The 25,831-nt window shown below is 47.4% G+C and overlaps 1 protein-coding gene across 2 annotated transcripts in view; it reads right to left on the reverse strand.

Moving 5' to 3' along the window:
* Nucleotides 1-24,167, reverse strand: part of TNK2 (tyrosine kinase non receptor 2) — a 350,655-nt gene extending 326,488 nt beyond the window's left edge. The window contains exon 1 of one of the 2 annotated variants that reach the window (XM_077290239.1): nucleotides 23,854-24,167. The gene's annotated coding sequence lies outside the window, so the exon portion shown is untranslated. Of the gene's footprint in view, nucleotides 1-23,684; nucleotides 23,820-23,853 lie in introns of those variants that run through there. The other variant, XM_077290240.1, reaches the window with a different exon arrangement.
* Between the last annotated feature and the right edge of the window lie 1,664 nt (nucleotides 24,168-25,831).

Raw genomic sequence — 25,831 nt, forward strand, 5'->3', positions numbered from 1 at the left:
ATTGGTACCTACCCAATAAAGACTCGACTTTAGCATGTTCTGCTATTCTGTCGATCCTGTCGGATTTTGGGGAGGGAACTCAGATTGCAGGCGGTGGCTTCAATTTTACCCTTGATCCGGAGGTGGATATTTCATCTAAGCGCCATAGACGTATCAATGCTCTTAAACGTAACATTCAGAACCTACGCCTGGTAGACGCCTGGAGAATCCTGCATCCTACGGATAGGGACTATACGTATTACTCCCCAACGCACTCTTCATACAGCCGCATAGATTTGATGTTAATCAGCCAGCATGCAGCATGCCCTGACCAGGCAGGCCCAGGCTTCTATTGGTGACATTGCCTGGTCGGACCATGCTCCAGTGTTTCTCCATCTTACCCCACCAAGTGGCCTTCACCGACCATGGACATGGCGCCTCAACGATAACTTACTTAAAGACCCTCTATGCACTATGGAGATTAGGAAGTCAATCTCTGAACTTCTAGAAATCCATGAACGTGACCAGACGTCCCTTCCTACCCAGTGGGAAACTCTTAAGTGTGTTATAAGGGGTCTTTTGATAAAGCATGGCTCTAGATTGAAAAAAAGAGAGGGCCTCGCTAATTTCCAGTCTGCTCCTGCGGATTAATACATTGGAATTCTCACATAACCAATCTCTATCCTCTACTGTGTATGAGGACCTGTTAAAAGCAAGGGAGGAGCTTAGGGTCCTACTGGATCAAAAATATTCCAGTCAAAAAAATTAGATTCCGTCAATTTATGTATGAACACGCGTATAAATGTGGCAGGGCATTGGCTAGGGTGCTACATCCCAGAAAGGACACTAGTTATATCCCACAAATCATGCTGATCGGGGGGGGGGGGCGGACACAGAATCCAACCCAACCCAAGTTACCGAATCCTTTCCAGCCTATTACAGTAACCTATATAATATTAAAGGCCAATTCAGGGACATGTCAGCTTCGTCACTTCAACTTAAAATAAACGACTATATCAGACAAAACGCCCTCCCAACTGTCCATCCTGACCTTGCAGACTCTCTGGAGGAGGAAATTTCAGAGGAAGAGATTGCTGCCATTGTTAAATCAAATCCGGCAAGAAAGAGCCCAGGCCCTGATGGGTACACTCCAAAATTTTATAAGGTATTTAGCAAGCAACTTGTCCCTTTCCTAACAAAAGTCTTCAGTTCTGTGTCAGAGGGATCCCCATTCGTGCCCTAGTCCCTGGAGGCCCACATCAGCATTTTACCAAAACCAGGAAAGGATCCATTGTTAATTTCCAATTATAGGCCAATCTCTTTGATTAATGTGGACACCTAAATATTTTCAAAGGCCCTGGCAAATAGGTTGGCGCCTTTGTTACCCGGGATTATTAATACAGATCAAGTAGGGTTTGTCAAGGGCCAGGAAGCTAGAGATACTACGTATAAAACTCTTCTCCTGATGGCTCAGGCGAGGTCCAGTGTTGTGAATTCCGTCTGGGCTCCCTCTGGTGGCCTTTAGCGATACTGCAGGTCTGTAGCAGGGCTCAGCTGCCTCATTTCCTGCTATGCTGGTCCCTATTTAATTCCACCTGGACCTTCACTTGTTGCCTGCTGTCGTTGTACTCAGTACTGGTTCTGACCTCTCCTGGATTTTCCTTGTGACCTGTCTCCTGCTGGAGAAGCTAAGTCTTGCTAGTTCTTTTGCTCATTGTTTCCTTGAAAATGTTTCTTAGTATATGATGAGTTCAGTCCAGCTTGCTTAGGCTACGTTCACATTTGCGTTGTGCGCCGCAGCGTCGGCGCCGCAGCGCACAACGCAAACAAAAACGCAGCAAAACACATGCACAACGCTGCGTTTTGCGCCGCATGCGTCCTTTTTTTCATTGATTTTGGACGCAGCAAAAATGCAACTTGCTGTGTCCTCTGCGCCCGGACGTGGGAGCCGCAGAGACGCATGCGGCGCAAAACGCAAGTGCGACGCATGTCCATGCGCCCCCATGTTAAATATAGGGGCGCATGATCATGCATGCGGCGACGACCGCAAATGTGAACGTAGCCTAATATGTGATTTTTCGCTTGCTGGTAGCTCTGGGGTGCAGAGTGCGCCCCTCACATCGTGAGTCGGTGTGGGAGTTCTTGCACTTTCTGCGTGGACTGTTTTTGATAGTTTTTGTACCGACCGCACAGACTCCTTGCTATCTTCTGTCTATTTAGTGTTAGCGGGCCTCATTTGCTTAAACCTGTTTTTCATTCCTACGTTTGTATTTTCCCCTTAACTCACCGTTATTATTTGTGGGGGGCTGTCTAAACTTTGGGGTTACTTCTCTGCGGCAAGTGAAGCTTGCCTTCTCTCTAGGGGTAGTTAGTTTCTCAGGCTGTGAAGAGGCGTCTAGGTTTTTAGGTAACGCTCCACGGCTGCCTTTAGTGTGTGTGGATAGGTTCAGGATTGCGGTCGGTATAGTTCCCACATCCCCGGAGCTTGTCCTAATATTCAGGTTTACCTATCAGGTCAGTTTGGTGATCCTACCACCGGATCATAACAGTCCAGATCACTCCCATTGTTTGGTTTCGGTTGACGCGGAAAAGGCCTTCGACCGGGTCAGCTGGAGCTTCATGTCAGCTTCCTTGCATCAATTGGGCCTGGACACGAAATTTATTGAGAAGATTCTCTCTATATATAGGAGCCCTTCAGCTAGGGTTAGGGTTAATGGGTTCCTGTCCTCCCCTATCCACATCAACAATGGTACACGGGCAGGGGTGTCCTCTGTCCCCTCTCTTGTATGTATTGATAATGGAACATCTGGCAATAGCCATTAGAAAGAACCCCAGCATTCTTGGTATTCCAGTTGCGGTAAGTCAATGTAAATTGGCCTTATATGCAGATGACCTCATGACAGCCTCGCATTTCCTTCCCCTCAATAGTCAAAGAATTTGTGACATTTGGCCATCTTAGTAATTTTAAAGTTAATTATTCTAAATCGGAGGCCCTTAATATAACATTATCCAGAGATGAAGTTCAACATCTTAAACATAATTTTCCCTTCAAATGGCAAGAAATGCAAAAGATACTTGGGACTAACCATCCCGGCAGATCATACTAAAGTAAATTCTTTAAACTTCCAACCCCTTTTGGATAAGACTTTGAAAGACTTTTATAGCTATGATAAGCGGAAGCTCTCATGGTTCGGCCGTATCAATGCGATAAAAATGGATGTACTGCCTCGTTTCCTGTATATTTTCCAGACAGTTCCTCTAATTCCTCCTTCTTTCTTTTCCAGAATCCAATCAGCCATCTCGAGATTTGTGTGGGGGGGGTGGTAGACCCCGGATCGGCATGGGTACTTTATATAGGCACAAAGGTTCGGGGGGTGGGTCTTCCAAATTTCAAATAGTATCACAGAGCAGCGCTGTTGACACGCTTGCTAGACTGGCAGTACCACAGTTCGGACAAACAATGGGTGGGAATAGAACAAGATAGCTCTAAAATTCCACTCCATAACCTCCCCTGGATCAGCCCTAAGGCTATGTGCACACGTTGCAATTCCGCAACTCCCTGCCGCGGGAAATTCACATGTGGAATTGGCATGCGTATTCCCGCTAAACACTAGTGTTTTGCAAGCGTAATTAGCTTGCAGAATGCTTGCGTTTTTCAAGAGATCTGTAGCATCGCCTGGAAAAATGATTGACAGGTTGGTCACACTTGTCAAACATCGTGTTTGACAAGTGTGACCAACTTTTTACAATTGATGCTGCCTATGCAGCATCAATAGTAAAAAGATATAATGTTAAAAATAATTTTAAAAAATTAAAAATCGTGATATTCTCACCTTCCGGCGGCCCCCAAAGTCTTCCCGATCCTCGCGATGCTCCTGGTAACTCCCGTTCCTAGCGATGCCTTACGACAATGACCCCACATGACGCAGCGAGACCACTACGTCATCACAGGTCATTATCGCAAGGCATCCCTAGGAACGGGAGCTGGCGGGAGCATCGCTAAGGCCTGGGCTGGAACCGGGGGCCGCCAGAAGGTGAGTATATAACTATTTTTTATTTAAATTCTTTTTTTAAGGGCCTGGAGGAGAGTCTCCTCTCCTCCACCCTGGGTACCATCCGCACATGATCCGCTTACTTTGCGCATGGTGGGCATAGCCCCATGCAGGAAGTAAGCGGATCAATGCATTCCTATGTGTGCTGAATAGTCACGATTCCACACAAAGAATGAGCATGCTGCGTATTTTTCTGCGATGCGATTCCGCCGCGAAAAAATCCGCAGCATTAGCACAGCATTGCAGAATCCCATTGAATTCAATGGGTTGTGTTGTGTATGCGTTTTCGCGGCGAGCGGCAAAAAAGCATACAATCCGCAACATGTGCACAAAGCCTAAAAGTAGAGGTCAATTCAGTTCTGAAGCTGAACTCCTTAAAGATACACTTAGAGGATGGGATCTGGAGACCCGCAGAGGCTCTCTGCCCTTAGGCAGTGGACCGCTTACACCTCTCTTCTCTAATCCGGAGTTTCCTCTGGGGGTGAAGAGGGAGCGTTTTCTTGGGTGGGAGAGAAGGGACAATACTAGATGCTTTCATGTTCTCAAGGGTTCGGCCATGCCCACTTTCGAAACCGTGCAGCCATTAGAGGACGGGAGCCCTTCTGATTGGTTGAATACCTCCAACTAAAATCCTTCCTCTCGTCTCCAGAGGGCGCAGGCTCATACTCCACCCTTCCTACGCCGCTTAAAAAGCTTTTCCTGTTGGGGTCGCCGTCTGCGCATGCTGTCTCCTTAATATATGCTCTTTTGAACCAAAGTACCAAAGACGAGTTCCCCAAGTACGTGGAGAGGTGGAGGGGTAAGTTGGGAGTTGATTTATCGGAGGCGGAGTGGAGGAAGGCGTTCGTATACTCACATAAAGTCTCTATTGCCTGTGTCGCACAGGGAAAAAAATTACAAAATTCTCACCAGGTGGTATCGCTGCCCTAATGTCTTAGGCCGGTTTCACATTTGCGGTTGTGTCCGCAGCGTTTCTTCCGCAATTATCCTCATGCGTTGTGTTTTCCTATATTTAACATTAGGGACATATGAGTCTGCGATTGGTTGCGTTTTGCAGCGTTTGACGACGCATGCGTCGTTTCGTCGTCTGCGGTTTGGCGCGGTAAACGCAACATGTAGTAATTTTAGAGGCGTCAATTTGCCGCCTAGAAACGTATGCGGTTGTTAGCGCAAGGAATGCGGCAAAAAACGCATTACTATCTATGGGAACGCATGCGTACACGTCTTTGCGTACGCATGCGTTTGATGCGCTTGCGTACTTCGGACTGCGCATGCCCATTAGAGACACACCCTCCTGAAAATATCAAACGCATGCGCATAAAAAGCGCAAACACATGTAAAAACGCATGCAAACGCTGCGTTTTTTTACCATCATGCGTAAGCTGATGCGGATAAAAAACGCTGCGTTATCAGACGTTTGAATGCATTTTTGCATGCGTTTGCGGATGATACGCTGCGAATTCTAACGCAAATGTGAAAGTAGCCTTACACGCCGCTTTTCCCTACGTCTCCAGTAGGTGCTGTCGTTGAGTAGACAGAGGTACCATGCTACACATTTGGTGGGGATGTAAGCATATTAAGCTATTTGGGGATTCTGTCTTTTCCGCTTATCAAGCCCTTAACGGTCATTTGGTGACCAACTCCCCCAGGTGGCTTTATTATCTATCCTCCCGGGCTCGTTTCGCTTCCAGAAAAAGGGGCTTCTAAGATTCTGCTTAACTGCTGTGCGCACTGTGATCCCGAGACACTGGAAATCCTCCCAATCTCTGAATATGTCTGAATGGGTTAAGGAGATGACCAGCCTTCAAAGTATGAAGGAATTGTCCGCTGAGGTTAATGGTTCAATGGAGAAATATCTGCAGGTTTGGAGTCCTTGTATTTTGTATATGGACAGATTGAACAATACAGGTTAGGCTAGTTTCACACTAGCGTCGGGAACAACCCGTCGCTGTGCGTCGGGCCGACGTTCCCGACGCTAGGGTGGTCTCCGCCGCACAACGGGGGCAGCGGATGCATTTTTCCCACGCATCCGCTGCCCCATTGTGAGGTGCGGGGAAGTGCGGGGAGGTGGGGGCGGAGTTCCGGCCGCGCATGCGCGGTCGGAAAAAGTGGACCGTCGGGAGCAAAAAACGTTTTTTCTCCCGACGGTCCGCTACCACACGCCCAAGCGTCGCAAAACGGACGCGACGTTTGGCAATGCGTCGCAAATGCGTCGCAAATGCGTCGCTAATGTTAGTCTATGACGAAAAAACGTATCCAGCAAGAACTTTTGCTGGATGCGTATTTTCGGCAAAACGACGCATTTGCGACGTATTGCAGTTAACGCTAGTGTGAAACTAGCCTTAGATGGACACCATTATAGGAATGCAAGTTGCCCCCTTTTATATCAGACTCCATGGTTCTTCCCCCCTCTCCCATCTTTTTTTCTTTCTCTCTCCTCTCCCCCCCTTATTCCTCTTCTTCATCTCATTCTTTCCTTTCGTGCTTATACCATTACTTGGAGTGACCTAGCTCCTCTTGTTTGGGTCGCTCTCTTTCAGCGGATACTTCACATGTATCGCCAAAGGTCATACAGTCTCCCTGGATAGAGGATACCTACATCTGCCATGGATTTATTTTTCTTTTCAAATTTTGATGGACTTGATTGAAAATGACTTTTGACCTGAAAGTTCTATTATTTCGGGACTTGTTGGCTACAAGTCTTGATATACAGTTGTATAGTTTCTTTTTATACTCAGTAATTGTTATGTTGCTTAATACTTTGTTACTAGAGGCTAAGTACACATGTTGCAGAAATTTCCGCGGCAATTCTGCAACTCCTGCCGCGGGTATATCATATCGCATGCGGAATTGGCATGCGTTTTCCCGCTAAACACTAGCATTTTGCAAGCGTAATTAGCGTGACCAACCTGTCAATCAGTTTACCAAGCGATGCTACAGATTGACAGGTTGGTTAGTGTTTGACAAATGTGACCAACTTTTTACTATTGATGCTGCTCTATAACATATAGAGTGTTAAAAATGATAATGCAGGAAGTAAGCGGATCAATGCATTCCTAAGTGTGCGGAATCCCCGCAACTCCGCACAAAGAATGAACATGCTGCATTTTTTTCCAGAATGTGATTCCGCTGCGGAAAAAAAAACGCAGCATGTACACAAAAAATGCAGAATGCATTCTAAAAATAGGATGCTTAATGTGAGCATTTTTTTCGCGTTTTTATAGCGAAAAAATGCAAAAAAAACATGAACGTGTGCATATAGCCTGATTGTTCTGAATTTCTTTTCATTAAAAACCAGATTAAACATAAAAAATGAAAAATTATTGCTACATTTTTAAACCTTCAGGCCATGTTCACACGTTGCGTTTTTACCGCGGAACCGCAGCGATTTTGCCGCTACGGGTCCGCTGCAGTTTCCATTGCGTTTACAATAACATGTAAACCTATGGAAACCGCAAACCGCTGTGCACATGCTGCGGGAAAAACCGCGCAGAAACGCAGCGGTTTACATTCCGCAGCATGTCACTTCTTTGTGCGGAACTGCAGCGGTTCTGCACCGATAGACCTCCATTGTGAGGGTCAAACCCGCAGTAAAACCCGCAGAAGAAAAAATATCTGCGGGTTTTTTGCGGTTTTGGTGTAGAAACCGCTGCAGCAGGAAGTGCGGGGAAGCAGGAGGAAGTGCGTGGGTGGAAGTGCGTGGGCGGAGTGTGACCGTCAGCATGGAGGCATGTATGTGAATGTGTGTGTGTGTGTGTGTGTGTGTGTGTGTGTGTGTGTGTGTGTGTGTGTGTGTGTGTGTGTGTGTGTGTGTGTGTGTGTCCCCACGCGACGATAGTGCCACCCAATTGTGCTAAGTCGCCGTATGGGATTACTACTCCCATCCGATATTAGGATGGGAGAGTAGTCCCTGTGTCCGGCGACTTAGCACAATTGTCAGTAAAACACATACAATACACGTAACATACATGACAGACATTACATACAACATATAACAGAGTATATACTCACCATACAGCACACTGGTACGCAAAGCCCTCGGTCCCCTAGGGAAAAAGTCCAAAAAATAAACCAAATCCATACTCCCTGTCCGCAGAATCCAACAACGAGTGTCTCACGCCGATCGCTTGCTCTCCGGCGATACACTACCAGGAGCGAAGCTCCTAGCAGTGTATCGCATACTTTACCAGAGTTCAGTGGCTCCGGCGTCTCTATTTACGGCATTAGAGCTGCATGTGAACTTTCCCACGCAGCACTGCCGTAAAGCGAGAGTACCGGGGTCAATGAACCCTCTCGCGCATGCGCAGTTACACACCGACAGGAGCCATAGCTCCTGTCAGTGTGTTGCTGCAGCCGTGGAGAGCAGACACATCTCCGGATGTGTCTGCTCTCCATGGCAGATCGTCGTGGGACACTCGTTGGATTTCTGCGGACAGGGCCAGGGAGTATGAATTTGGTTTGTTTTTTTATTTCTCTTTTCAGGTCGAGGGTCTTCAGATGGATTGAGCGTGTAATAAAGGGTTTGTCAAAAAGTGGGTGTCTTTATTTCATTAAAATATTTTTTTCTAGTGTCTGTGGTTTTTTTAACCCTTTAATAGGATTAATAATGGATAGGCGTCTTATTGACGCCTCTCCATTATTAACCGGGCTTAATGCCACCTTACAATAGCAAGGTGGCATTAACCCCTCATTACCCCATATCCCACCGCTACACGGGAGTGGGAAGAGAGGAGCTAAGTGCCGGAATTGGCGCCTTTTCTGGGGCGGCTGCGGGCTTCTATTTGTAGCCGGGGGGGGGGGGGGCAAATATCCATGGCCCCTTTCCTAGGCTATGAATATAAGCCCACAGCTGTCTGCGTAGCCTTTCTGGCCTAAAAATATAGGGGGACCCCAACACTTTATTGGGGGGCTCTCCCTATATTTGAGAGCCAGAAAGGCTACGCAGACAGCTGTGGGCTTAATATTCATGGCCTGGGAACAGCCAGGGGTATTTTAACCCCTTCCCAGGCCACAAATATTGGCCCACAGCTGTCTGCCTAGCCTTTCTGGCCTAAAAATATAGGGGGACCCTACGCAATTTTTTTTGGGGGCCCCCCTGTAGTTTAGAGCCAGAAAGGCTACGCAGACAGCTGTGGGCTAATATTCCTAGCCTGGGAACAGCCATGGGTATTTTAACCCCTTCCCAGGCCACAAATATTGGCCCACAGCTGTCTGCCTAGCCTTTCTGACCTAAAAATATAGGGGGACCCTACGCAATTTTTTTTTGGGGTCCCCCTATATATTTTTTTTACCTTTTAGTAGGATTAATAATGGATAGGCGTCTTATTGACGCCTCTCCATTATTAACCGGGCTTAATGCCACCTTACAATAGCAAGGTGGCATTAACCCCTCATTACCCCATATCCCACCACTACACGGGAGTGGGAAGAGAGGGGTTAAGTGCCAGAATTGGCGCATCTCATTTTGATGTTTTCACAAAATGGAGGATGAAAGAAGAAGGGGTTGGACAAGGAAATGACATCATGTGGTTTTTTTTTCCCACTGCAGTTCAAGCTTTATTTGTGTCAAAAACACAGACAATCTGCAAGGAAAAACGCATTAAAAACCGCCACAAAAAACCCGCACAAAAAACCCGCACAAAAAACCGCACCTGCATTTTCTGCCAAGATGTGCGGTTTTTAGTGCAGAAAAATCCGCAGGAGAATCTGCAACGTGTGCACATAGCCTCAGAATGCTAACAAAATAAAAGAACATTTTACAAATGGCGCCGATATAAAGTAGACATGAGGGAAATGTTATTTATTAATGTTTTTGTTTGGGATTACTATATGGATTAAAGGGATAATAAAAGCTTGAGAATTACAAATTGTTTAAAATAAGCATGTGTAAGATAGCGCTTACTGCATGTGTTGGGGGACACTCACTTAACCACGGGATTCAGTCACACGGGCACAATTTTCTCTATTAAACAGTCCATGCGGTTTATTATGCAGTCATAAACCGGGTCATGCACAGTTCATTATATACTTCATGGAACACAATAGGCACCAACAGATGACATTAAGTTGCAGCTTTAACTTAGATACTTCATATACGGCTTTAACTCACAGATCATTCACTACACCCACCAGTCCTCCTTGACTAGTTACCGGTGGTGTCCGTACGCCATATCAATGTCTCTATTCATATAACACACACGACATTGGTTCGCAGGCACTACACATGCTGGGCCTTACTCTGTCCAGTTACCATGGGTGACCGCACAGTTCATTAACTGACCCCCCTGTCAATGAACACAGTTCCCCGTACTCTGGGTTACCTTCCATGAGATCCTGCTCCATACGCTGACTCCTGTCAGTACTCTCTCTCAGGAAAGCTGCCGAACCGGGATCACCGTCCCGGACAATGCCTTGCTCACCAGGCCACCAGACAGTCCAGATCCTCAGACGGGCTGTAGCTCCCCCAATGCAGTGCCATCACAGGCTCTCCATACCTTTCCATGTGCTCTTCAGGAAGTCCTACTCCCAGGATCTTCCAACACAGGCCTCTCAGTGCACTATTCAGGGATCCGATCCACACACAGTAATTCTCAACACACAAGCCTTCCAGGACCTACACACTCTTCATCATGTGACCACACCATGGTCACATTATGTACCTGTAACCCCTCCCACAGGTGGGAGGTGTGTGGTTAGTCAGACCCGCCCAGCTCTCCAACTAACCCTGCAAGCCTCCCTTTACAACTATACGAATACTTGTGGGACCACAGGTCCCAGGACAACATTACTGGCTTACAGCGCATACTCCCTCTGCGACACATACCGGCCATTTACAATCATGCCAGTCACTATCTCATTATCACCATTATAGTTACGCCTCCATGCGTATCCTGAGCAGCACATACAGCGCCCCCAAGCTGCAGCATGGGACACTGCATCACACATGTCATCCAGATGCTAGATGAGAAAAATCACATTATATTCGCATGACATTCGTCTTACTTTTTTGGATCAACATCAGAGCAATTTTTTCATGCAGATGTGAGCCAGGACTTAACTGAGATCTAGGCTGAGATACACACATCTGAAATAACCCCTCACCCTTCTTTCAGCCATTGTGAAAGAGATGGGGGGTTGCAGGGAACTGACAAAGCTGCAGCAGGGACAGGAGTGAGAGGACATAGTATCTCCTTATGTCTCTGTGTATCAATAGATGTGGACCACACCAGGAAAGCAAAAAAAATAAAAATTATTTATGATTAAAGGGAACCCGTCACCCCCCTCAGGCGTTTGTAACTAAAAGAGCCACCTTGTGCAGCACAAATGCTGCATTCTGACAGGGTGGCTCTATTAGTTATGATGCCTGCACACACTGAAATAATCACTTATAAAATGTGCCCCCTCATACCCTGAAATCGCCAGGGAGGCGGGTCTTAACTTTCCTAATCAGACGCAGCACAGCCGTCACTCCGGGCCTGTGCGCGCCGGGCGCCGCCTCCTCTTGCTGCATTATCGTCCCCGGTGCCGCAAGGTATATCACAGGGCACTATGTATGGGATGCGGAGATTCCGGATGTGTACAATGAACACATCCGGAATCACCGCGCGTATAGAAGGGGGCGGCGCTTTGGGCAGAGCGAGTTTTTCGCTCCGTCCAAAGCGCCGGCAATCCGGAACGTGGAACCTTACCCTAATATAACCATTATTTCTTATCTTTCAGGATACATCGGGGGCTTATCTACAGCATTATAGAATGCTGTAGATAAGCCCCTGATGCCGGAGGCCTTAGTTTATAGGCCATTTTTGGGGTGACAGATTCCCTTTAAGGCTCCTCAAAGGAGAAAGAAAATAAAAACACTAAAACACGCAAGGCTCAACAGTCATACAGTAGGCAGCAGTTTTCATGAAATCACATCCACATTAGTGATGAGCGAGTGTACTCGTTGTTTGGATTTTCCCGAGCACGCTCGGGTGACCTCCGAGTATTTATGACTGGTCAGAAATTTAGTTTTCATTGCGGCAGCTGAATGATTTACAGCTACTAGCCAGGCTGAGTACATGTGGGGGTTGCCTGGTTGCTAGGGAATCCCCACATGTAATCAAGCAGGCTAGTAGCTGTAAATCATTCAGCTGCCGTGATGAAAACTAAATTTCTGACCAGTCATAAACACTCGGAGGTCACCCGAGCGAGCAACGAGTACACTAGCTCATCACTAATCCACATTCCTTGAACAGCTTCAGGCTATGTGCACATGTTCAGGAATGTCAGCAGAATTTTCCTGAACAAAACCGGACTTTTTCTGCAGGAAATCCGCTTGCGTTTTTTGCACGATTTTATTGCGGATTTTTTGAGGTTTTTTTCCGGAGCTTTCCAATGCTTTAATATAGCCGTAAAAACGCAAAAAATACGCAAAATTAACCCCTTAACGACCGCCGATACGCCTTTTAACGGCGGCCGCTAAGGGTACTTAAACCACAGCGCCGTTAATTAACGGCGCTGTGGAAAAAGTGAATAGCGCCCCCCAGAGTCGGATTTTCTCTGGGGTCTCGGTTGCCGAGGGTAGCCGAGACCCCAGAGAACATGATTCGGGGGTTTTTTACCGACCCCCGAGTTGCGATCGCCGGTAATTAACCGTTTACCGGCGGTCGCAACAAAAAAAAAAAAAAACGCGATTTGCCGTTTAATTTCTCTGTCCTCCGATGTGATCGCACATCGGAGGACAGAGAAATGTGGTCCCCGATGGCCCCCAATAGCCCCCCAATACTTACCTACCTCCCCCGGTGCTCCTCGTGTCTCCCCATGGGCGCCGCCATCTTTTTTCCGGGAAAAAATGGCGGGCGCACGCGCAGTGCGCCCGCCGCCCGGCACCCGGATGTTCTTTGGGGTCTCGGCTGCCGGGGGTAGCCGAGACCCCAAAGAACATGATCGGGGTCGATTTGCACCGACCCCTGCTTTGCGATCGCCGGTAATTAACAGTTTACCGGCGACCGCAAAAAAAAAAAAAAAAAAAAGCGATCAGTTATTTCTCTGTCCTCTGATGTGATCGCACATCAGAGGACAGAGAAATAGGGGGATTCGGGGACCCTATCATACTCACCCGGGGTCCCTGGGTCCTCTTCTGTCTTCTCCTGCCAGCCGGCTTTTTCATCATGGCGGGCGCATGCGCAGTGCGCCCGCCATCTGCTGCCATCTGCCGGCCGGCAGGAGAAGACAAGTTGGGGCTAAAATTAGGGTTAGGGTTAGGGTTAGGGTTAGAGTTAGGGTTAGGGTTAGAGTTAGGGTTAGGGTTGGGGCTAAATTTAGGGTTAGGGTTAGGGCTAGGGTTAGGGTTAGGCTACTTTCACACTAGCGTTTTTTGGCTTCCGTCGCAATGCGTCGTTGGAGAAAAAACGCATCCTGCAAAAGTGCTTGCAGGATGCGTTTTTTCTCCATTGGCTTGCATTAGCGACGCATTGCGACGGATTGCCACATGTCGCATCCGTCGTGCGACGGATGCGTCGTGCTTCGGCGGACCGTCGACACAAAAAAACTACATGTAACTTTTTTGTGCGACGTGTCCCACATATTTCAGTGCCACGTGCCACGTATTTAAGTGACACGTGCCACGTATCAAAGTGCCACGTGCCACATATTTCAGTGCCACGTATCAAAGTGCCACGTGCCACGTATCAAAGTGCCACGTGCCACGTATCAAAGTGCCACGTGCCACGTATCAAAGTGCCACGTGCCACGTATCAAAGTGCCACGTGCCACGTATCAAAGTGCCACGTGCCACGTATCAAAGTGCCACGTGCCACGTATCAAAGTGCCACGTGCCACGTATCAAAGTGCCACGTGCCACGTATCAAAGTGCCACGTGCCACATCTTTCAGTGCCACGTGCCACGTATTTAAGAGACACGTGCCACGTATCAAAGTGCCACGTGCCACATATTTCAGTGCCACGTGCCACGTATTTAAGTGACACGTGCCACGTATCAAAGTGCCACGTGCCACATATTTCAGTGCCACGTATCAAAGTGCCACGTGCCACGTATCAAAGTGCCACGTGCCACGTATCAAAGTGCCACGTGCCACGTATCAAAGTGCCACGTGCCACGTATCAAAGTGCCACGTGCCACGTATCAAAGTGCCACGTGCCACGTATCAAAGTGCCACGTGTCACGTATCAAAGTGCCACGTGCCACGTATCAAAGTGCCACGTATCACGTATTTCAGTGCCACGTATTTAAGTGACACGTATCACGTATAAGTGCCACGTGTCACGTATTTAATTGCCACATATTTAAGTGCCACGTATCAAGATTTTCCATGGAGAACAGACACATCCAGAGATATGTCTGCTCTCCACGGCTGCAGCAACACACTGACAGGAGCCATAGTTCCTGTCGGTGTGTCACTGCGCATGCGCGAGCGAGTTTACCGGCGGTCATTGACCCCGGCACTCTCGCTTAACGGCAGTGCTGCGTGGGAAAGTTCAACGCAGCTGTACTGCTGTTAACCGAGACGCCGGAGTCATTGAACTCCGGAACAGTACGCGATACACTGCTAGGAGCTTCGCTCCTGGCAGTGTATCGCCGGAGAGCAGCCGATCGGCGTGGGACACTCGTTTTATGGATTCTGCGGACAGGGAGTATGAATTTGGTTTATTATTTTGGGATTTTTTCCTGGAGGATCGAGGGCTTCGCCTACAAGTGTGCTGTTGGTGAGTATATACTCTGTGTTATATGTTGTATGTACTGTGTGTCATGTATGTGTATTGTGTGTAGGTGTTTTGTGTAACTTTACAATTGTGCTAAGTCGCCGGACACAGGGACAACTCTCCCATCCTAATACCGGATGGGAGTAGTAGTCCCATACGGCGACTTAGCACAATGGTGGCACTAGCGTCGCATGGGGACACACACACGCACACACACGCACACACACGCACACACACGCACACACACGCACACACACGCACACACACACACACACACAGAAGGACTCCATGCTGCTTCACTGGGGGGCGGGGGCTTCCCTCTTCCTGTCCGACGTCACGTCCGGTCCTGGGTGTCAACCCCTCCGTACAAAGACGCCGACACCCAGGACAAAGGCGCTGTGTGTGGAAGGTAATATGGGGCCCTAGGGGGATACGCAGACACGCCGCTGCGTAAAGAATTGACATGTCAATTCTTTTTACGCCGGCGTGTTTGCAGACAAAAGCGCCGCGTTTTTTTGCGGTGTGTCTGAACGGCAAAGTGAATTTCTCATTCACTTTGCCGGCAGACGAAAATGACATTGCGCATTTTTGAAAAGCGCCCGCAAAATAGCGCTCAAAAATGCGCTATGTCTGAAAGTAGCCTAAGGCTTCTTTCACACTTGCGTCGGTACGGGGCGGTCGCAATGCGTCGGCCCGATGTACCGACGCACGTTGTGAAAATTGTGCACAACGTGGGCAGCGGATGCAGTTTTTCAACGCATCCGCTGCCCAGTCTATGTCCTGGGGAGGAGGGGGCAGAGTTACGGCCACGCATCCGCGGAAATGGCGGACGCGACGTACAAAAAAAAGGTTACATTGAACTTTTTTTGTGACGACGGGGGCTAAAGTTATGGTTAGGGTTGGGGCTAAAGTTAGGGTTGGGGCTAAAGTTAGGGTTAGAGTTGGGATTAGGGTTAGGGTTTGGATTAGGGTTGGGATTAGTGTTACGTTTGGGATTAGGGTTGGGATTAGGGTTAGGGTTGGGATTAGGGTTAGGGGTGTGTTGGATTTAGGGTTTTGATTAGGGTTATGGTTAGGGTTGAGATTAGGGCTGTTTTGGGGTTAGGGTTGTGATTATCGTTAGGGTTGTGATTAGGATTATGGATCGGGTTGAGATTAGGGTTAGGGCTGTGTTGGGGTTAGGGTTGGAGTTAGAATTGGGGGGTTTCCACTGTTTAGGTACATCAGGGGGTCTCCAAACACGACAGCCAATTTTGCGCTAAAAAAGTCAAATGGTACTCCCTCCCTTCTGAGCTCTGCCGTGCGCCCAAACAGTGGTTTACCCCCACATATGGGGCATCAGCGTACTCGGGATAAATTGGACAACAACTTTTGGGGTCCAATTTCTCCTGTTACCCTTGTGAAAATAAAAACTTGGGGGCTAAAAATCTTTTTTGTTGGAAAAAAATATATTTTTTTATTTTCACTACTCTGCATTATAAATTTCTGTGAAGCACTTGAGCTTTCAAAGTTCTCACCACATATCTAGATAAGTTCCTTAGGGGGTCTAGTTTCCAAAATTTGGTCACTTGTGGGGGTTTCTACTGTTTAGGTACATTAGGGGTCTGCAAACGCAACATAACGCCCGCAGACAATTCTATCAAAGTCTGCATTGCAAAATGGCGCTCCTTCCCTTCCGAGCTCTGCCGTGCGCCCAAACAGTGGTTTACCCCCACATATGGGGTACCAGCATACTCAGGACAAATTGGACAACAACTTTTGGGGTCCAATTTCTCTTGTTACCCTTGTGAAAATAAAAATTTGGGGGCTAAAAAAATCTTTTTTGTGGGAAAAAAAATATTTTTTATTTTCACTACTCTGCATTATAAACTTCTGTGAAGCACTTGGGCATTCAAAGTTCTCACCACATATCTAGATAAGTTCCTTGGGGGGTCTATTTTCCAAAATGGGGTCACTTGTTGGGGGTTTCTACTGTTTAGGTACATTAGGGGTCTGCAAAGGCAACATAACGCCCGCAGACAATTCTATCAAAGTCTGCATTCCAAAATGGCACTCCTTCCCTTCCGAGCTCTGCCATGCGCCCAAACAGTGGTTTACCCCCACATATGGGGTACCAGCATACTCAGGACAAATTGGACAACAACTTTTGGGGTCCAATTTCTCTTGTTACCCTTGTGAAAATAAAAACTTGGGGGCTAAAAAATCTTTATTGTTAAAAAATATATATTTTTTATTTTCACGACTCTGCATTATAAACTTCTGTGATGCACTTGGGCATTCAAAGTTCTCACTACACATCTAGAAAAGTTCCATGGGGGGTCTAGTTTCCAAAATGGGGTCACTTTTGGGGGGTTTCTGCTGTTTAGGCACATCAGGGGCTCTCCAAATGCGACATGGCGTCCGATCTCAATTCCAGTCAATTTTGCATTGAAAAGTCAAATGGCGCTCCTTTGCTTCAGAGCTCAGCCATGCGCCCAAACAGTGGTTTACCCCCACATATGGGGTGTCGGCGTACTCAAGACAAATTGTACAACAGCTTCTGGGGTCCATTTTCTCCTGTTACCCTTGGTAAAATAAAAATTTGGAGGCAAAAAGATCATTTTTGTAGAAAAAATGCGATTTTTTTATTTTCACGGCTCTACGTTATAAACTTCTGTGAAGCACCTGGGGGTTTAAAGTGCTCACCACACATCTAGATAAGTTCCTTAAGGGGTCTAGTTTCCAAAATGGTGTCATATGTGGGGGGTCTCTACTGTTTAGGCACATCAGCGGCTCTCCAAACATGACATGGCGTCCGATCTCAATTCCAGCCAATTCTACATTGAAAAAGTAAAACGACACTCCTTCTCTTCCAAGCTCTGCGGTGCGCCCAAACAGTGGTTTACCCCCATATATGGGGTATCGACGTACTCAGGAGAAATTGCACAACAACTTTTGTGGTCTAATTTCTCCTGTTACCCTTGTGAAAATAAAAATTTGGGGGCAAAAAGATCATTTTTGTAGAAAAAATGAGATTTTTTATTTTCACGGCTCTACGTTATAAACTTCTGTGAAGCACTTGGGGGTTCAAAGTGCTCACCACACATCTAGATAAGTTCCTTGGGGGGTCTAGTTTCCAAAATGGTATCACTTGTGGGGGGTTTCCACTGTTTAGGCACATCAGGGACTCTCCAAACGCGACATGGCATCCGATCTCAATTCCAGCCAATTCTGCATTGAAAAAGTCAAACCGTGCTCCTTCACTTCCAAGCTCTGCGGTGCGCCCAAACAGTGGTTTACCTCCACATATGGGGTATCGACGTACTCAGGAGAAATTGCACAACAACTTTTGTGGTCTAATTTCTCCTGTTACCCTTGTGAAAATAAAAATTTTGGGGCAAAAAGATCATTTTTGTAGAAAAAATGAGATTTTTTATTTTCACGGCTCTACGTTATAAACTTCTGTGAAGCACTTGGGGGTTCAAAGTGCTCACCACACATCTAGATAAGTTCCTTGGGGGGTCTAGTTTCCAAAATGGTATCACTTGTGGGGGGTTTCCACTGTTTAGGCACATCAGGGACTCTCCAAACGCGACATGGCATCCGATCTCAATTCCAGCCAATTCTGCATTGAAAAAGTCAAACGGTGCTCCTTCACTTCCAAGCTCTGCGGTGCGCCCAAACAGTGGTTTACCTCCACATATGGGGTATCGACGTACTCAGGAGAAATTGCACAACAACTTTTGTGGTCTAATTTCTCCTGTTACCCTTGTGAAAATAAAAATTTTGGGGCAAAAAGATCATTTTTGTAGAAAAAATGAGATTTTTTATTTTCACGGCTCTACGTTATAAACTTCTGTGAAGCACTTGGGGGTTCAAAGTGCTCACCACACATCTAGATAAGTTCCTTGGGGGGTCTAGTTTCCAAAATGGTATCACTTGTGGGGGGTTTCCACTGTTTAGGCACATCAGGGACTCTCCAAACGCGACATGGCATCCGATCTCAATTCCAGCCAATTCTGCATTGAAAAAGTCAAACGGTGCTCCTTCACTTCCAAGCTCTGCGGTGCGCCCAAACAGTGGTTTACCTCCACATATGGGGTATCGACGTACTCAGGAGAAATTGCACAACAACTTTTGTGGTCTAATTTCTCCTGTTACCCTTGTGAAAATAAGAATTTGTGGGCGAAAAAATCATTTTTGTGAAAACAAATGCGATTTTTTATTTTCACGGCTCTACGTTATAAACTTCTGTGAAGCACTTGGGGGTTTAAAGTGCTCACCACACATCTAGATAAGTTCCTTGGGGGGTCTAGTTTCCAAAATGGTGTCACTTGTGGGGGGTTTCCACTGTTTAGGCACATTAGGGGCTCTCCAAACGCGACATGGCGTCCGATCTCAATTCCAGCCAATTCTGCATTGAAACAGTCAAACGGTGCTCCTTCACTTCCAAGCTCTGCGGTGCGCCCAAACAGTGGTTTACCTCCACATATGGGGTATCGGCGTACTCATGAAAAATTGCACAACAAAATTTGTGGTTAAATTTCTGTTTTTACACTTGTGAAAATTAAAAAAAATGGTTCTGAAGTAAAATGTTTGCAAAAAAAAGTAAAATGTTCATTTTTTTCTTCCACATTGTTTTAGTTCCTGTGAAGTACGTAAAGGGTTAATAAACTTCTTGAATGTGGTTTTGAGCAGCTTGAGGGGTGCAGTTTTTATAATGGTGTCACACTTGGTTATTTTCTATCATATAGACCCCTCAAAATCACTTCAAAGGTGATGTGGTCCCTAAAAAAAACATGGTGTTGTAAAAATGAGAAATTGCTGGTCAACTTTTAACCCTTATAACTCCCTAACAAAAAAAAAAATTGTTTCCAAAATTGTGCTGATGTAAAGTAGACATGTGAGAAATGTTATTTATTAACTATTTTTTGTGACATATCTCTCTGATTTAAGGGCATAAAAATACAAAGTTTGAAAATTGCAAAATTTTAAAAATTTTCGCCATATTTCCATTTTTTTCATAAATAATCGCAAGTAATATCGAAGAAATGTTACCACTAACTTGAAGTACAACATGTCACGAAAAAACAATCTCAGAATCAGCGGGATCCGATAAAGCGTTCCAGAGTTATAACCTCATAAAGTGACACTGGTCAGAATTGTAAAAATTGGCTCGGTCATTAAGTACCAAATTGGCTCTGTCACTAAGGGGTTAATGAACATGCTGCATTTTTTTCGCGGAAAAAACGCAGCATGTGCACAAAAATTGCGGAATGCATTAAAATGATGGGATGCTTAATGTAAGCGTTTTTTTAGCGTTTTTCCGTGGAAAACGGCAGAAAAAAAACGCGAAAAAAACATGAAAAATCCTAACGTCTGCACATAACCTTAGGGTATGTGCACACGTTGCAGATTCGTGTGTGGATTTTTCCATGCAGATTCTGAAAAATCCGCAGGTAAGACGCCCTGCGTTTTACCGCGGTTTTTGTGCGGATTTCACATGCATTTTCACACCTGCGGATTCCAATTATGGAACAGGAGTAAACGGCTGCGGAATCTGCACTAAGAATTGACATGCTGTGGAAAATATACAGCAGCGTTTCCGCACAGTATTTTCCGCACCATGTGCACTGCGGATTGGTTTTCCATAGGTTTACATGGTACTGTAAACCGCATGGAAAACTGCTGCGAATCCGCAGGGCCAAATCCGCAACGTGTGCACAGACCCTAAAGCAGATTTTCTGTACAAAAAACCCACAGCATTTACACTAAGTGGGGACATGGTACGATATCGATGTAGTAGGTCTGGTTATTTTACTGCTTCTATGTAAGTAGATTGTTTCTAGTATCGCATCTGAGTAGCGTCAGTTCTTTGCTGAAGAGGATTCTGTATAGAGTCTAATGTGCCAAGTCTCCTGTATGATGAATTTTTCTGTTTGGGATGCTGATGTTCCCAGTCTAAGGCCGGCGTCACACTCAGCGCAAGACAATACGGTCCGTTTTTTACGGCCGTAATACGGAGAAATGTTCCCAAAATAGTGGTCTGTATGTCCTCCGTAGGCAGGGTGTGTCAGCGTATTTTGCGCATGGCATCCTCCGTATGTAACCCGTATGGCATCCGTACTGCGATATTTTCTCGCAGGCTTGCAAAACCTGTGCTCAAATGTTCGGGAAAACATATATACAGTATATATATATATATATATATATATATATATATATATATATATATATATATGTCATTGAGATTACCTCGTGGGACCTGACAGTACATCTGAAGGTATGTATATTGTTGGTTTATTATTTTGCCAAGCGAGGGTGTTTTGGATGGATTGAGAGAGCAATAAAATACTAAAACAACCTGTTTGTTTATTTCATTAAAATACTTTTTAATAACGTGTGTGTGTGTTTTTTAACCCTTTCATACAGTTGGATTAATAATGGATAGGTGTTATAATTGACGCCTCTCCATTATTAATCTGACTTAATGTCACCTTACAATAGCAAGGTGGCATTAACCCTTCATTACCCCATATCCCACCGCTACACGGGAGTGGGAAGAGAGTGGCCAAGTGCCAGAATAGGCGCATCTTCTAGATGTGCCTTTTCTGGGGTGGCTGGGGGCAGATGTTTGTAGCCAGGTGGGGGGGGGGGGGGGGGGGGCAATAACCATGGACCCTCTCTTGGCTATTAATATCTGCCGTCAGTCACTGGCTTTACCACTCTGGCGGAGAAAATTGCGCGGGAGCCCACGCCAATTTTTACCGCAATTTAACCCTTTATTTTAGCAGCTACAGCGCCCAAATTTTGCACATACACACTACTAACATTAGTAGTGTGGAATATGCAAAAAAAAAAGGGGATATGAGATGGTTTACTGTATGTAAACCATGTCTCATATCCTGTCGGGTTTGGGAAGGAGAAATGAAAAGCCGGCAATTGAATTACCGACTTTTCACTAACACCGCTGCGTATTTCTCGCAAGTCACACTGCTGGTCCGTGTGTAATCCGTATTTTTCTCGCCACTATAGACTTTCATTGGCGTATTATTTGCGCAATACGCTGACAAACGCAGCATGCTGCGATTTACTACGGCCGTAGAAAGCCGTATAATACTGAACCGTAATATACGGCTGATAGGACCAGACCCATTGAGAATAATTGTGCCATTTGTTTGGCCAGTTTTACGGACGTATTTTCTGCGCTCTTACGTCCGTAAAACTCGCTAGTGTGACGCCGGCCTAAGAGACTAGTAATGAGGTGATTATATCACTGAACGCTGAATCGCCTACAGAAATGTAATCTGGAATTTCACAACAATGCTCAAAAGTTGGTTTCTTATTAGGCGGTTTCTTATTTAGTAATTTATTTTATTCTGTTTTTTTACAAGTTTAACGATAAAAAATTACAATAATAAAATACAATATTTTTGTCGCTAAACCTGTAAAAAAAAAAAAGAAAAAGAAAAAAAATTGCCTAATAAGAAACTGGATAAATAAGAAACCAACTTCAGCATCGGAATTTATCAATCATTGTAATCCCATTATCACACCCTTTATGACTAATTTCAGTTTGAGAACTGGTCCGAGGGCTGTCCGTTTTTCCTATGGGCAGCACTCTGACAATACAGTGATTTGATCAAGAAGCAGTCAGATGTACACGCATTAAGGATGGGCCATTGTTCATTATTATTATTATTATTTATTATTATAAATAACACATGCGCCAGAAGCTTGTCCCACAGGCTAAAATTTGCCATCGAGCCCATACCTTAGGACCAAGGAATGCACGAATAAAAGCATAATTCACCAAAAAATGAGGCATTTGTGGTGTGGTCTATGGCCACCTGTGACACACGCCACACACGGGCCACGGCCACCTGTGGCACACGGGCCACGGCCACCTGTGGCACACGGGCCACGGCCACCTGTGGCACACGGGCCACGGCCACCTGTGGCACACGGGCCACGGCCACCTGTGGCACACGGGCCACGGCCACCTGTGGCACACGGGCCACGGCCACCTGTGGCACACGGGCCACGGCCACCTGTGGCACACGGGCCACGGCCACCTGTGGCACACGGGCCACGGCCACCTGTGGCACACGGGCCACGGCCACCTGTGGCACACGGGCCACGGCCACCTGTGGCACACGGGCCACGGCCACCTGTGGCACACGGGCCACGGCCACCTGTGGCACACGCCACGGCCACCTGTGGCACACGGGCCATGGCCACCTGTGACACACGCCACCCATGACACACGCCACACACGGGCCATGGCCACCGGTGACACACGCCACACACGGGCCATGGCCACCGGTGACACACGCCACACACGGGCCATGGCCACCGGTGACACACGCCACACACGGGCCATGGCCACCGGTGACACACGCCACACACGGGCCATGGCCACCGGTGACACACGCCACACACGGGCCATGGCCACCGGTGACACACGCCACACACGGGCCATGGCCACCAGTGACACACGCCACACACGGGCCATGGCCACCGGTGACACACACCACACACGGGCCATGGCCACCGGTGACACACACCACACACGGGCCATGGCCACCTGTGACACACGCCACACACGGGCCATGGCCACCTGTGACACACGCCACACACGGGCCATGGCCACCAGTGACACACGCCACACACGGGCCATGGCCACCAGTGACACACGCCACACACGGGCCATGGCTACCTGTGACACACACCACACACGGGCCATGGCCACCAGTGACACACGCCACCCACGGGCCATGGCCACCGGTGACACACACCACACACGGGCCATGGCCACCAGTGACACACGCCACACACGGGCCATGGCTACCTGTGACACACACCACACACGGGCCATGGCCACCGGTGACACACGCCACACACGGGCCATCTACCTCACACCGGCAGTAATGGCTCCGAGCCGTGCAGACCCCCTGGCATCCCTGTACCTACCTGTGTGACGTCGGTGCCAGCCGGCGGAGCACACGGCGAGCTGCTGCAGACAGGGGATGTACACACTTGCCCTGACAGGAATATGCAGCCATGTCTCCTCACTCGTCACACACAGCAAATATCATCAGGTGGTCGCCACTCACACAACAGCAGCGAGTCTACAACTGACCTGGCCTGTCATGTAGGTCGCCCCGCTCTCCGGGGAGCACAACAAGATCCTCGTCGCTTGTAGGGTGCAGGGCGCGCTCCCGAGAGCGGCGGGAACCCGCTAGAGCGCGCACTCAGCGACGAGCGCCCACGTGCCGCACAGACCTGACACCATGGTAACCGGCGCTGGCTTGTCGTGCTCTGTGCGCAGGTGATGGCGGTCCCAGCCGGAATGTGGCCTGTGTCTGACAGGGGGCAGGATATTCCCCTATGCCGGGACCATGGCGTCACTGGTGTTATGCTACATAGGGGAGCTCTGTAGGTACCACGCCTGCCAGAGTGCCCCCATTTATGCCGCCAGCCATTGGACCTCCTTGAAAGGCCGCACTCACAGCGCCTTTAGGGTCTAATCTCATACAAAGTGCTGAGGGTTAGCGCCAGTCTATGGGGTCTGTCGGCCTGTGGCTACCCGCGGCGGTGAGGGCAGACCCTATACAGGAACCTCTTCCATACATCACACACTTATTTTTTGGAAAAGTAAAAGAAACGTGACAATTACATAGTTCTCAATACCTTAGGCTGTGTGCACACGTTACAGATTTGCTGGGGATCCGCAGCATTTTTTCCCGCTTGGAATTGCACCAAATCTGCAAAGCATTTGCTCAACCAAGGTTAATCAATGAGAATCCAGAAATGGTGTGCACATACTGCGGATAATTCCGTCCGGATTCTCAGCGTTTTATTTTCCGCAGCATGTCAATTCTTTTTGCGGATCTGCAGCATTTCTGCACCCATTGACTTCCATTGTGTCAGTCAAATCCGCTGCCAAAACCGCAGGTGTAAAGAGGTCTGTGGATGTGCTGCCAAAACCGCAGGTGTAAAGAGGTCTGTGGATGTGCTGCCAAAACCGCAGGTGTAAAGAGGTCTGTGGATGTGCTGCCAAAACCGCAGGTGTAAAGAGGTCTGTGGATGTGCTGCCAAAACCGCAGGTGTAAAGAGGTCTGTGGATGTGCTGCCAAAACCGCAGGTGTAAAGAGGTCTGTGGATGTGCTGCCAAAACCGCAGGTGTAAAGAGGTCTGTGGATGCGCTGCCAAAACCGCAGGTGTAAGGAGGTCTGTGGATGTGCTGCCAAAAACGCAGAAAGGAAATGTCAGAAGGAGGAAGAGTGTGTGGGCGAAGACTATATGCATGTCTGCAGGTGTCTGAGTACCCAGGCTTCGTCTGATGGAACTACCACTCCCATGCAGCTAGGTCTGCTGTCACATATAACAGTGACAGCATGAGCCAATGATGGGAGAGTAGTCCCATCATCCAGCGCCTTTGTTCAATTGTAAACAAAAATTAAAAACATTTACATAATTGCACACAATATTCATACTCAACAAATAGCTAATCCCCGACGCCTGCGTCTCCTGCAAGCAATCCAAAATAATAAACCAACATATACTTACCTTTCTGCCATAGTCCATTTCCTAACAAGTGTCCCTCAGTGATCTCACGTGTATAACAGTTGTGACTGCTCTACCCGGCCTCCGGCGATACATGGACAGGAGGTAATCGCTCCCGCAGTGTATCACTGAGCCGCCGTAAGAGTTCACTGGAATTCATCAGCTGATCAGTTCCAGTGCTCTCACTTGCGGCACCGCTGCATGTGAACATTCTTACAGGTGCCGTAAGTGACAGCACTGGAGCTGATGAACTCCGGTGAACTCTCAGTGATACACTGCGGGAGCAATTATCTCCTGTCCATGTATCGCCACAGGCCAGATAGGGCAGTCACAACTGTTCTACACGTGAGATCATCGTGGAACACCCAGTAATGGACTACGTCGGACAGGGAGTATTATATGTTGGTTTATTATTTTAGGTTTGTTGCGGGAGACAATGGCGTCGTGAATTAGGCGTTCAATACGGTACCTTGCGAAAGTATTCGGCTCCCTGGAACTTTTCAACCTTTTCACACATATGCTTCAAACATAAAGATACCAAATGTAAATAT

This window comes from Ranitomeya variabilis, chromosome 2 (assembly GCF_051348905.1).
Source record: "Ranitomeya variabilis isolate aRanVar5 chromosome 2, aRanVar5.hap1, whole genome shotgun sequence".
In the NCBI taxonomy this organism is placed as follows: domain Eukaryota; kingdom Metazoa; phylum Chordata; class Amphibia; order Anura; family Dendrobatidae; genus Ranitomeya; species Ranitomeya variabilis.